The sequence below is a fragment of the Lissotriton vulgaris genome, chromosome 1_1 (assembly GCF_964263255.1).
Source record: "Lissotriton vulgaris chromosome 1_1, aLisVul1.2, whole genome shotgun sequence".
NCBI lineage: Eukaryota > Metazoa > Chordata > Amphibia > Caudata > Salamandridae > Lissotriton > Lissotriton vulgaris.
In genome coordinates this window covers 1,766,399,398-1,766,414,154 of record NC_141685.1, presented here as the reverse complement: position 1 = coordinate 1,766,414,154, position 14,757 = coordinate 1,766,399,398, and the positions used below count along the sequence as shown (strand labels likewise).

The window sequence follows — 14,757 nt, the reverse complement described above, 5'->3', positions numbered from 1 at the left end:
AGGGGTAGCTTGTACTCTCCAAGTGCCCATGACTGCTTGACTGGCCACCTTGGCCTGGCCAAACAGTCATGGGCACTTTGCATGTTCCCCACAAGGCTGCATTACACAGCCTGGTGGGGAACTTGCTCAGGCCCCCGGTCCCCATTTGACCACCGATCCACGGCGCTCAGACCAATAACATCGCTGCATTGCATTGCAACGATGTGGCTGGCTAAGATAAGCAAATGATTGGCAATGGGGAGCCTGGGTGCTTCCTGGGTCCGGTGACTGGAGAAGCGGGGTAGAGATTCAGCCGGTGGAACAGGTAAGTGTTTTTTTTATGTCCCCTGCCTCTCCACCCTTATTCCCTGCCAGCCACTACTGAATATCGTGTTACATGTAAGTGCATAAAGGCACATCTGTGACGTTTAGGGGTGAAATCTAAATTACGCAGATCCATAATGCTTCAGTGTAGTTATTTTATACTTATACTTCAAACCGAAAAGAGCTGAGCTCATTGGCACCAATAGAACTGATCGCATCTTCACTATAGAAACCTTACCTTCCCCAATTTCTACCTACATCATTGTCCTTGTCCACCAAAACAATAGCGTCCAGCACATCCATAGACCAAACTGACTGGGAGGTGGCTTTGCAGTCATCCACTGAACATCTTGGAGCTGTTCACTGCAATAGAACCTAATGCCCACCTCCTTAATTTCATACCATGTCACATCCCAGTGACAGCCACTCAGACTACGGTGCTTCACCACATCCATCGACCACCAAGGCCCAACAAGCATTCAACACGGAAATATCTGATCCCATCAAAGCAGCACCACCACATCTGAAAACAGCCTCGTCCTTGGTAAAGCACCGACAGAGTTCTTGAAGGATGCCGCCCTTGACCTACTACCCACCACTGATTCAGTTCAGCTCATCACACAGCCACCCCACAGCAAGGGACCCATCCTGGGCCTCCCCTGCACACTTCAGAAGTGCCACCTCATAGCCCTGTTACACCTCGAATGCACCAACAATCCCCATCGATCTGACCCAGCCAAGCAGAAAACACTGCCAGGAAGAGGGGAGCTGGGGATGTTGACAGCGCTGGCAAGGGTTCATAATTGGTGACGGGTACTAATGATTGTTTACAATCAATAATACCACGTACTTCATTCGAGATACATGGTAAGTTGAAAGAAGATGAACGGCCCTTTGAGTAGAATGTAATAGTTTGTGAAATACCTGTGTAATGCTTGAATAATGTTCTTGTTAGCTAAATGCAACAGGCCAGGTTATTGTGATGCATGATTATAAATAGAGACTTCATCAAATTGTTACTTTTAGTCTGCACGTCTCTCTTCATTTCTGCATTGCTCTCCCATTAATGCTGTATGCAGGTTCAGGATGGAGCATGCAAATCGGATAGTTCCTGTGATCATTTCAAAAACTTCACATAGAGTTTTTTCACCAAGTTCCCTGTAGAACGCCATGGATGTTTAATTTTCAACAGAGAGGCGGATTCGGAATAGGGCGAAGTTTTAGGAGGCTGGGAATGTGGCCTAGATCCTATAGCACTCTTACCCCAGCTCATGTATCCAAGGCATGGTGCGGGAGAATGTGATCTTAATATCCATATGGGGTATTCGTCTGACTCTCTTGGAAATGTAGTTTTGGCTGCATGCACGATCCTGCCATGGGCCTTCCAGGCAGGAACAATGCCATGCATTAAGGAGAAAAAATGAGCTTGCAAAGATGAAGACCAGTGATCTAACATGCTGCATTTTCCTCTAGTCATGGGCCAATGTTCACAACTTAGCAGCTAAATGAGGCTAAATGCGGAGATTGTCCAATTTGGCCCAAGAATGGCAGCGTCCCTCCTAATGAATGAGTAATGGAAGAGTAAATACGGTTATTGCTGCTAATCCTTGCAATTGCCCCTGGGGTGGAATCTGTATAACTTTACATCCCCAGGAGCCGCTCTTTGTATGCAAGAGGCACCATGGAAGGAAAGTGTGCCCCTGTTGGACAGCTTCAAAGGTACCTCATGAAGTGATGGTGTCGAGTCCCAGTGACGACCAGCAAGGCCCACTGGCCTTACAAAACAGCATTCCTTCAGCTCTTCGACTGTGACTGATTGTCCATGGATTCCAGTCACAGGGAGCCCGTCCACCCCCAAAGGGAGTTTTATCAACTCTTGTTTCATTTTGCTGGACAAAACCCTACCGAGTGACTTCATGGCCTTTATTTATGATCTCCATTGTCTGCGAAGAAAAAGTCACTGCATGGGTCAAGGGCGGTTTTACAACCTATTATACTTTCGTTAACCATGAATGATAGCCTCGTGTTATGCACTCCAGTCAGAGTCCTTGGTTGCTCCAGGGCGGGCATGCCCTTCGGCATAAATCTTGTAAATGTCTTTAGTGACTGGCTTCTCTAATCATTTTCAGGGTCATGGTCGATTTTCTGGACGTCTGATGCCATTGCCACTTCCCTTAGCAATCCATTGTTGTAACCACTGCCCGACTTTCAGTGCACGGTCAATAGAAGCGCAGTTTACCTTGCTAAATTCACATTTCAAACTGCTACTTCTGGCTTCAAGGGAGTAAAAATTACTTGCTTGAGTTATTCAACTAACATTTTTGCAATTTCAAAAATGTAACCCCACTGAATGAATGCAAGGTTGCGTTTTTGTTTTAACTATTATTGCGGTTATCTGACTTTTCACTTTGCATCTGCTTGGTTCATGTAACCCAGATTGTTTTCATGGCTTATTTTGCGTTGTAGTGGTTTGTCCCAGCAAAGCAGAGCACTACAATGTAGAGGACGGGTTGCACAACCTTCCACCTAACCAATGTGTACATGTCTCTGTCTTCCATGGCAGGAAAAGAGTCAAGGTTTTTCTTTTTGTGTTAAGAACCAAGTATTATTTTTGTGTGTTGTGTGCTGCTGTCCCCGTGACTTCCTACAGCGAGCCAGTTGTTTATTGGCTTTCCCTGGAAATTAGTCCTTGAGGAAGGGGTAGGCCTTGCAACCATTCAACCAACCTGCGTGGTTGTTTTTGCTTCAATGGTCATTTCCATTCAAGGAGAGTGGTTGTAGATATTTTGAAGACCATTGTCACAATATTTCTGTGTCTTCTAGGCTCTAGTCTCCTAGCATCAATTTGCATGTATCTCCTTGAGCTCATCTGTCCCCATTGCTGCGTACTGTTGGCTTCCAACTATGTCTGAATTTTTTATTCTCTCTTTCTCTCACTAGAATATTTCTTTAATGTGAAATGAAATAGTTTAGAAGGGTTTTTGTGGCACTGGACGGTGAGGTGTGTGCAATGTGTAGTGTCTTGCCCAGCATGGGACCATGCAAATAAATATGCCACACATGGATCTCTGTAACAGACGTCTTTATTCTTCAACATACGATCACACTCTGTCCGCATTGTGTCATAACTTTCATAACTACGCCTTAACACCTCCCAGCAGATTAGGTAATTCCTGTTCAGAGCCCACCCAGAACCGCAAGGGTCCTAGCGCACAATATCAAAGACACTACATCTCCCCCTTTGCTAAATAAAAAGTGCAAACAACATTAGCATCATATTTACTCAATGAGTCGCCGAGGTGCTCGCACTGGTCTGCTAGATCAAGTGATATGAGGTAGTTGAGAGTCGCCTTGATAATGCACCGATGACACATGCTCAGATGTGTGATCTGGACATCCAGGCAGGGTGGCCCTGCCCATGATCTCAGGAGCTGATCAACAATGAGGTAGGAGTTTGAAGTGTGACGATTCCTGTGTGATGAACTTTACCAAACGATGCACTGTCACAGGTTTCCTTTGCATGTTACAATCCTGAAATGGTCGACAGAAATTTTTTGGTTTTGTTTGTCCAGTAACCCAGTTCCGTTTATCGAAGACTGTTTCCTGGGCGCATCGGCACTGTTTGGCATATATTTTCATTTTGCACTTTTTGAGAAGGGTCTGTGAACCTTATCGGCATTTATCATTGGTTCAGATGACACTCCAATAGTAAGGTGGCTGGATTCTCAACAGTTGTGGAGTGAGGAGTTGATCGACAGGCATGAACGTCTTGACATCTGGATTGGTTTTGATAGATTCCCACCTTCGATGCTCGCTGAATTACCTTCTTGAGGGTGCCCATAAACCATTCAACAACAACATTTGCTTGGGGCTAGAGACGTGTACTGTTTTGATGCTTGACATTGAGTCGAACAAGAAACTCCTTGATTTTTTCACGATTGGAAGGCGGACCATTATAAGATTGGAGAATAGGGGAGATGCCCCACACTGCAAAGATGACATCAAGCTGCTCGATAACTTTGTCATGGGTTGTCGGTGATAAGTCTTCCACCAAAGAAAAATGTGAGTATTCATGAATAACTACCATGAGAAAATGTCCATTTCCTAGAGGCCCAAAGAAATCAACTGCAACTCTCTCCCATGCATGCACAGGAAGGTCAGACATTGTCAATGGAGACTGTGTCAACAGTTACAAAGGCGGCACACTTTCAGCTCTTTCTCAACTCTGTCTCCAGGCAAAGAAACCACACTTGGTCTCAGGGCTCTGTTGATGGCTACAATGTCACAATGACATTCATGGGCTAGCTCAATGAGTTGCTGTCTCAGGCTCTTAGGTATGATGATTCTCGAGCCTCTCAGTATGACACCCTCCCAAGTGAGGACTACAGATCCTGTACATTTTAGAATTTTTGAAATTCAACATCATCAGCAAAAGGTCGAATGCCTTTGTTCCAAGATTGGATTGTAATAGGGTCTTTATTGGCAGCAACAATGGTCTGTTAAATGGATAGAGCTGCTGACGTGCTGGACCTCACGATAAAGTTGAGATACTCTTCAGCCGCTTTGGATGTTGAACTGTGGTGATGTATCAGTACTCATGAAAAGTAATCTGCATGGTTTTGGTCTTTCCCCGGGTTGTTGCCAATTCCATAAGCATACTCTTGTAGTCACAACCCCCGCCTCTCGATACAAGGGGTTATCCTAGCTTTCGTGTCTCCAAAGATAGTGAGCAACCCCTGGTGGCCTGTGATGATAGTGAAATGTTTCCCATATAAAAACACATGAAAATGTTTGCAGGCCCACACTACGGCCAGACTCTCCTCCATTTGAGAGTAGGCATGTTCTGTTTCAGGCCGGCTTCTACTGGCTTAGGCCACAATGTGTCTCTGGGCATTCAGATGACAATTGTGTTGAGCAAGGATCGTCCCCAGCCCCACCAGGCTCGCCTCTGCTGTGATCTCAGTATGTAACTTGGGTTCAAAATAGGCATTCAGTTGCATTCTCAATCACATGTTTTATTTTTTTGAAACTTTTGTCGCATTCAGGAGACCACTGGAATGGGACATTTTGCTTTGTTAAGTCTTTCAATGGGGCACTCACTGTAGCAAAGTCCCGAATGTACTTGGAACAATCCCTGGCCATGCCTAAGAAGGATCTCAGCATGGCTACATCTTGTGGATGGCAAGTAGATCACAGGGCTTGCACCTTATGCGGGTCAGGAGTCATTCCCCCATCAGAGAATATATGCCCAAAGAATTTAAGTTTGGCTATGTTAAACTCACACTTTGCTGCATTCAGAGTGAGACCTGCATTCACAGGTAATGGGCACACTCGTGTTAGAGTCTTTTCATGTTCCTTTTGCTCACATTCCTTTCATGTTGTCCCAAATATCAATATGTCAGCTCTGTAATTGAAAGCATGTGTAGCAGTTCGAATTACTTGGCTAATAATTTCCTGAAATATCTCCACAGCCAAAGCTACTCCAAAACTCAGTCTTTTGTATCTGAACAAACCAACATGAGTAAAAAAAGTAGTAATGCACCTACAGTTTTCTTCCAGCTCGAGTTGATGGTAGCCTTCGTTCAGGTCAAGACAGGTGAAGAATTTGGCTCTGTTCAACTATGTGGGCGCTAGGATGTTGTTCTCTCTCGATTGCTCCATTGGTCTGGCGCATATCAACACAAATGCACAGTGCACCTCCGCTGTCCTTTAGATACCACAGCTATGGGCGACACACGGCATAGGACTAGTGGAGCATTCAATTATGTCACTTTCACCCTTGAGCCTTCCTAAGCCATAAATCAATGATGGGAACTGATTCACAATTTCATACTAAGCACTGATGTGTAGTTGGGAGATATCAGTCTCGTGTCAGCAGCAGTGGCAAAGCTAAGCAGGCATGCAGTAGATGAAGTTCTTTGAAGGGCATGATTTGGCGCTTGCACTGACGTTGTTTTATGTTGCATGGTTGCTGTAAATGACTCTTAACTCTGCAGTGGTTTAGAAGCAGCTGGCATGTATACCTTCGTGTTTGATGGAGTAAGGCATGGCACAGGGGATAGGCTGTTGAACTTTTCTACTGGCATGATGTTAATCGATGCACCACTGTCTATGATGAAGGTTATGGGGGAAAACATACCTTTAATGTCATTTTAGGACAGAATCCAAATACATTTTGCTGTTTCATTTGGTGATTCTTCTTTGAATTTTGATCTTCTTTGCAAGCAGCTAATCCTACATGTGCATGTCGTTATCATCAACGCACATCCGTCTTCTTCGCTAGTACTTGATAATGACGTTGAAGAGCCTTCATTTGATCGACTTGATGATGATTGACTGTGTTTGGTTTCTACTTGTTGTAACTGATGTTGCCTTTTGGCCTTGTGGGCATAGCGAGAATGCTTCCGGAATCTTCTGGTATCTATTTCCTCTTCTCGCTGTGACACATTTGGCTTTTCTTTCGCTTTGAAGACCGGCATGAAGTGGTTTCCTTTCCCACACCTTCATGGGGAAATAAAAACCCACATCAGAAGCATACCTTTCTCTTCCTCTCCAGAGACGTCGACTTGTGTGCATTCTTTTTTGTGCTTATGCTTGCTTTCCCTGATCAGCGCTGCTTCATTACTGGCTATTCCTGTTTCCATATTGTTAGACCTGGCATCATTGGCGTGAGTCTCCCTTCCATTTTGACGGATTGCCTCTTCTGTTTTGATTTGTTTTTGCTGGATTTATGCTTTGGGCACTATGCCACTGCTAATCAGTGCCACAGTGCAAGTGCTCCCTATGTTAAATTGGCCAGGTGGGGTGGAGCGTTTCTCTCCTACAACTGTGGTAAGTGAGAGCAACCACTTCAAAATATGAAAGTTTGGTGCACATTGTAAGGCATCATGTTTCGATTTTATAACGATTCAGTCAATACATATAACTTCTGTATATTGGTATCCAACTGACTGATTGAAATGTTGGTTGTTGTCTTTTTGTATGTGTCTGTGTGAACATTACATCTCTACTGGGATCCGCTGGATTTCGCTGAAAGGTAGGAGAAAGATGTATTGTTAAAATACCCAGGTGATAGTTTCCTCATCTGTTTACCTTTTAATGAGCAGTCACGAATAAGGTCCTGAAGAAAGCAGCAGGATACCTGAGAGGATCCACAATTAAGTCTGCAGAAACATGTTGACCACATATTAAGTGTAGTGGCTATTTGTTAAAACCACTAGCATCGCACGCTTTTTTACACTAGGAATAGAAAGGTGTTTATTAAAGTCACAGTTCACACCCTTTCACTTCACATATGCACTGCTCCTAAGCTGTCCATCCCAACCCTGATATAAGAGAACAAGAAAAAGGTTAAGTGGAAACTGTAAAAGAGGGCAAGGTGCACAGCGCAGGTGGTTCTTGAAAGGGTGGTGTGTGGTTATTTAGATTTTGTGGTGAGTTTTTTGTGAGATTTTTAGGGTGCTCCAACAAGTGGCATAACCGTCCCAATACGCCGTGGATTGATGGCTGGTTGAGTGCGTTACGGGGTGTGTAAATGCATCCTTGTGTTTGGGCACACCGTTAGGTACGTCATAAATACGACAGACTCCTTTGAATTTCAAAATGAGTTGCTTTTATTTTAGTTCAAATTCCTCATAATTCATTTGGTTGCAATTTGCAAGTTCATTTTATCCATATTGATGCATATGGTAAGTTGATTCAACGCTGTTGTGCTTCACATAAAACAAATGCTCCAATGCATTTCGGGCAGGAGAAGCCCTTTTTCAAGGAGCGCTGAAAACATAATAGTAAACACTTTTAGAATGTGGAACTAACTCAAAGGAAAACATACATGTATGCTTAAACGTTACAACAATATTCTTCTAGATAACAACCCATAAGTACACATGCTGGTTTGATTGTCTTGTGGTGGGTGAACAAGTTTACCTTATAAACCATTGGGATTGGGATTGGGGCGGCGCAGTTATTGAAACCAGAAAGAAGCAGTGACCTAAGTAAGGGAAGTGCAAAGGGATGTCAGGGAACACTTACGTACGGGTTGTAGATTTGTTTAGTGAAAACCGGTCTGAATGACCCAATTGAACTAAGTGCATTTCTATAGTACCCCGCCAGCTACTTTCTCCACATATTGCTCCTTGGCAGCATTTACTTGAGTGTTATTACCAACTGTACAAATCCTGTGCTTTTGTATGCTTTCTGTCAATCCTAGATTTTATTAAATCTCGCATCATGCATTCATTGGGGTTTCCCCTCACACATAACCTTTTACATTTTTCTCGGAGTTTCACCCCACTCCAATATGGCCACCCACCACCCCCTTTCTATCCCAGCCCTTTCACTATGTTCACCCTCGAGCCACGTGACTCGTCACATGACTCCGTTTAACTCCGCTAGTGGAGACTTCACATCTAACTCCGCGGGAACTCCGCTCCAGATTCCTGTTACCTTGTAGCCGACGATTCATCTGTTACGTTTCGTACGCATCCAACTAATTCACAAGTAAGTCGGGGCCCCGACGGGTATCAGAATATTGTTTCGCCACGCCTGGCTTGAAACAAATACCGATAACTCTCTTCTCCTACGTTTTTCAGGTTTTCACTAAACAAATCTACAACCCGGACGTAAGTGTTCCCTGACATCCCTTTGCACTTCCCTCACTTAGGTCACTACTTCTTTCTGGTTTCAATAACTGCGCCGCCCCAATCACAATCACAATGGTTTATAAGGTACACATGTTCACCCGCCACAAGACAATCAAACCAGCATGTGTACTTATGGGTTGTTATCTATAAGAATATTGTTGTAACTTTTAAGCATACATTTATGTTTTCCTTTGAGTTAGTTCCACATTCTAAAAGTGTTTACTATTACGTTTTCAGCACTCCTTGAAAAAGGGCTTCTCCTGCCCGAAATGCATTGGAGCATTTGTTTTATGTGAAGCACAACAGCGTTGAATCAACTTACCATATGAATCAATATGGATCAAATGAACTTGCAAATTGCAACCAAATGAATTATGAGAAATTTGAACTAAAATAAAAGCAACTCATTTTGAAATTCAAAGGAGTCTGTCGTATTTATGACGAACCTAACGGTGTGCCCAAACACAAGGATGCGTTTACACACCCCGTAACGCACTCAACCAGCCAACAAGAAAAAGGTTTCCATCTCCATCATCACTATGGACCTTAAACCTACCTTCCCGGTGTGAAGGAAACCCAAATGATGAACAGGGCGCCCAGGGTCGACAGCTGATGGGTATTTTTCCACACAGGAAAGATGCTCAATTTTTTGACTTAGATCAATCCTACCTTTGCAGACACTTACTTAAGCCTATTGTTCGATAGACCCACTACTATTTTCTGTTGTTATGAGTTTGTAATAAGGGGTTATAGTAGTGTGGGGTCTTTAAACATCCCCTTGGGCCCTCTCCTCTCTCTTTTGTGTGTACTTGTTCTCATAGGCTAGAATGGGCAGTTTGATTATTACATTCTTATAATCCTAACTGACTCCGGGAACATGGTAGAAATTCGAATTTAGTATGCCTGAACTCAGAATAATAAAATACATCTTTTAGTAAAGTCTATTTTAATATTCTGTGTTTGCAAATACCACTTTTAGAAAGCAGGTATTTGCTTGCCGAACCATTTAAGCCTGCCTCTGCTGGGTTGTGTATTCCTTGTCTGGGTTTGTGAGTGACAGGGCTGGGCGATTCCAGGAGACAGGCTGGGGCAGCCCGGTGGTAGATAGAGAGATCTGCATCTAGATGGGAGGGAGGTGGTGTACCTGGGACCTGAATAGGGCTGGGCCTCCTTCCCTCTACAATGCTGGCTCCACCCCCTGTGGCTTGTCTGATGTCTCTGCCCTGCACTGTGAAAGGAGAGGAGGAATCATGTCACAAAGGGCTCCAGAGCTGTATCTTCCCTCCCCTGTGCTGACTCCACCTCCTGTGGGGCGGCTGATGTCTCTGCCCTGCACAGTGAAAGGAAGACGAGAGTCATGTAAACAAAGTGCTCAGGAACTGGTTTGGACTAGGCTGCGGCCTCTTGAAGGACCGGGTTTTAGAACCCAGCGGCATCAGGGAGAACGCCCGATGCCTTCGAGTTCCCCTGCCCTGGCAAACAGAGACACGGGATACTTCTTGATGACGTCAAAGACCAAAGTTTATTGGCTGCAACCAGGAACAGAGATCTACGAAGCACACACGGGTGGTTCGCTAGAGACTGCACAAATTCAATGAGCGGAGCATGGTCTTTTATGCCAAAAATCATGCCTCAGGCAACATTCCAAATTAGCATTGGGTACATACAAACTGACCAATGACAGTGTGACAATTTAAAAGTAGCGTATGACGACAATCCCACTTTCCATTGTCCGGCCCACCAGAAATGACCAAGCACATTCCATTATCCTGCTCAGTCAGGCCGGACAAACCCATCATAAAACCCTCAACCCAAATCAGTGATTACGTCATAAAGGAAGGAACAGAAACAGATTGGAAGCAAGATAGAAAGGTGGGAGCAGTGTACTATAAACTCGGGCATGTCCTGCTCTTTTATCTTTATCTGACAAGCTGCTTAACAAGGAACTGGCTCAGCGAGGTCAGCCTCGGGCAAGGAGTCAGTTCGGCCAGGTCATTCAGAAGTCAGCTAAGGCATACGTGTCTCAAGGACTCGTTCGGCCGCAGTCATCGGCCTATGTGAGGGCAACCATACAAAATGGCTGCCGTACACAAAATGCAACCCGAAGGTTCAAACGGAATCCCCGAATATGTAGTGTTCTCATAGATTGATTCATGCGAAAACATTTGTACACGCTACACTCGCCATTTGCGGTCTGCTGACACCAAAATCGTCTATTTCCGACGACCTTTATTGAACGGGTTCGGAACCACCGAACCAGACCCACAAACTCAAGGAACTACAGACCCTCCTTTTGCCCTTACATAGGCAACAGACCCAAACCCATGTCAATCTGAATCCAGATCTATATTCATCGATGTGTTGCTTTAGCATCATCCTATTACTTAGTACATCTCTCTGGACAGGTCTCTTTCCACACGCAGTAGCACAGAGGCCACAAATAGCAGGAGCACACTGTACACAGAGACAGAACAGGAAAAGGATAGCTAAGACCATCCCAATGACCATCAAAATCTTCCATCCCCAAGTGGATATCAATCCCCATAGCCATCCCATCAACGACCAATCTCCTTTGTCCAAATGGACAGAATCAGAGATCTTATGTAGCTTGGAAATGGCCTGGAAGACTGGCGGAGCGTGGTCTGGAATGAAAACGCAGCAGCTTGATTGAATCAGTTTACAAACTCCACCTCGATCTGCTAGTATGACATCAAGGGCAACTCTATTTTGGAGTGTCATAAGTCTATCCGACTGGAGCTCAGCAGTCAAGTTACTAAGGGCACCAGCAGTTTCGACTATGGTGGACTCAACCACTCTTGTCAACTGGCGAATATTCTTGCTATTAGCCATCGGTCCCCAGAACGGCAGAAAACCCTTAAAGAAATCTCCCAACTCTTGCCCTGCAGTGTCTTCTTGGCTAAAGACACCTCTAGCAACTCTCGTCTTATTGTAATCTGCCGCAACTGTAAAAGTGGGAGGCAACAGGAAAGAAACAAAACATATGCCCGAAAAATCAGGGGGCAACCATGTATATGCTTTGTCGTAGCAAACAAAGTAAGTACCCTTAGCAGCTAAAAATGCTGGGGAAGACTGAGACGTAAATACGTAGGTATCAGTACAAACGCTCTTCCCAAAGTCAAGTCAAAAAGTCAAAAAAATTGTATTTGTATTGGTACTCGACAGAGGACCACAAAAGAAATCTACATTTTACAAAAAGTGCAACAGTATTAATACAAAGATAAAAATTGTTTTAAAAACTTGTACAAATTGTAACAAATGAATTCATTCAAAGGTAGACCACACATATCTAAAAGTTCACTCCCCTTAGTAATTCTGCAGCAGCGGAATATAGGATTAAGGTATCTTGTACGAGCTAGGGTTACTTTTTGATTGGGACACACAAGTAATAAATGTTCAATAGTTTGGTCACCCCCTGTGCACAAAGTACACAGAGGAGATCCTCCTGGAAGCCATCTGGAGGTAAATGCTAATAGTGGTAAGATACCCAACCGGTACATAGTGATCGCTCTTCTTACACCATGTGTCAGGGTAAACCCAATATAAGGTCGAGTTTGCTTGAATTCAAGTTTTTCCACAAATGGCTTATAGATGGTTAATTTATTGCAGTGTAAACAGTCCAATTCGTAGCTCAATTTAGGGGTAAAAGTTTTTAAGAACAATTTTAAATGCGCTGGAGACCAAGTACTCAACATTTCAATTTTAATGTTTGCCAACCGAAATGCAACAGCCAAGTTTTCCAAAAAGACTTGCTTATTAGGCACTGCCCCAAAAGACTCTTTTTTCAACACTGACCTTAGAGTGTTCTCCTTCGCGTGTATCAGGTTGTAGGCCCACCTTATTACATTAGCGATAGCTATAACAAAAGAGCTTATGATTGATAGTTCTAATCTCAGTGCCTGTACAGGTACAGCATCGGAAACTTTCATGATCCTTCTTAAAATTTTCCCCTCTTTTTGGTCCATGAAAACCCATTGTTTTATGGGGATGTATTCCGTCGCATATGATAATACAGGTGGTATTTTTACTCTGTATGTGCCTAACAGTGCAGAGAAATGTCTATTCCCTGTTGCACTGTAAAGTTTCAGGAGAGCAGAGGCATGTATATCGGCTTTCCTTTGTAAGTTTGATACCTGTGTTGAATTTGTTAAATTTTTGGAGAGAATCCTTCCGAGATAAGGATAGTTGTCTACCTCTTCTATTTTTTCTTCACCAATCTTCCAGGTATACTTGGCGCTTTGTTTTCTTCCTGAAAAAGCTATCACTTTAGTTTTCTTTATATTTGGTATTAGGTACTTTTCCTTCGAATATTGATACAAAGTGTCCAGTGATGCTTGCAGTCCGAAAGGGGTTAGATCTAATAATACAATATCGTCAGCGTAGAGTAATGAAATTATACTTTGCTGGGCGATCTTCGGCGGTAAATTAGAACCAATTTGCAATTGGTGAGGCAAGTCACTTAAATAGAGGGAAAAGAGGAGCGGGGCTAAAAGGCACCCTTGTTTTAGTCCATTCTCTGTTTGGATTCTTTTTGTGAGTCCTTTTTCTCCCCCCATCTGGACTTGGCACCAGGTATTGGTGTGGAGGCTTATGATTGCTTGCAGCAATTGTTCTTGGATTCCAAGCCTCCTAAGTTTTTTCCATAGGGTAGATCGATCAACCCGATCAAACGCCGTTGAATAATCAATGAATGCGGCATAAACTACCTGGGCTTTTAGAGTAATGTACTTGTCGAAGATAACCTGAATGACTGCTATGTTATCTGTGACCGAGTGCTTAGGCCTAAAGCCTGCTTGACACATGGGTATCAGACCTGACGAAAAGGCCCATTCTTTCAGGCGATCCAATACCTCTGCCGCGAACACTTTGCCTACTGCATCCATGAGTGCGATCTGACGGTAATTTCCAGCTTGGGTTTTGCTTCCCTTCTTATGGATAGGGATGATTATGCTTCCCTGCCAAGATTTTGGAACATGTCCACTCTCAAAGATGTGATTAAAGAGGGGGCATAGTAGCTTGCTCCATTCTTTCGGTGCTACTTGTAATGCCTTAATCGGGATTTGATCTGGTCCAGAGGCGCCTGTGGTTCTTGCTTTGCGTATGTTGAGTTCAACCGAGATGGCTGTAGTTTGTATTAGAGAACTCTCATCTTTTTCATGATTCATATCTTTACTACTTACTTTAGGTTTTATTGGGTTTACTTTGTAAAGATCTGAGAGGTATAGTTCCCAGTCATTCGGGGGAACCGGGATGGTTTGTAGATTTTTCTTTGTACCAGTTATTTTCGCGATTAAGGACCAATATTTACGTTGATTGTAATTACTTGCAGCAATCTGAATATCGACCCAGTTTCGATCTTCTATAGCTCTTTTTTCCTTTTGGTTCTCCCGCCTCAGTTGGTTCTTCAATCTGTTTATTTCCTTCTTTACACTTGCTGAAAAGTTCATGTATTGGGCACGTAGAAGTTTATTTAATTGTTTCTTTACTTCTGAATGCTTATGGGAGCATACATTTTTTCCTCCCTTCTTTTTAATATTGCCTCTTGCACCCGATGATATCATACTTAGGATAAGTTTTTTAAAATCCTTAATTATGAGTTCAAAGTTTTCTATAGGATTTTTGGAGAATCTCTGCTCCAGGAACTATGAATGATCAATCTTCGTCATGATTTTATCAAGGGTCGAGGAATTCCAGTAGATACATCTCCGTTCACTTTCTATTAGAACAGTACTTTCAATGTAAATAATGTGACTAGGTTGGGAAGTTTTAGGTATCCAATCTGCTGTAAATTGCA

At 43.5% G+C, this 14,757-nt stretch overlaps 1 protein-coding gene across 1 annotated transcript in view; it reads left to right on the top strand.

Annotated features, from left to right (window-relative positions):
- The window catches only part of NTN4 (netrin 4), a 541,542-nt gene that overhangs the window by 155,333 nt on the left and 371,452 nt on the right, over positions 1-14,757 (top strand). The window lies entirely within an intron of this gene.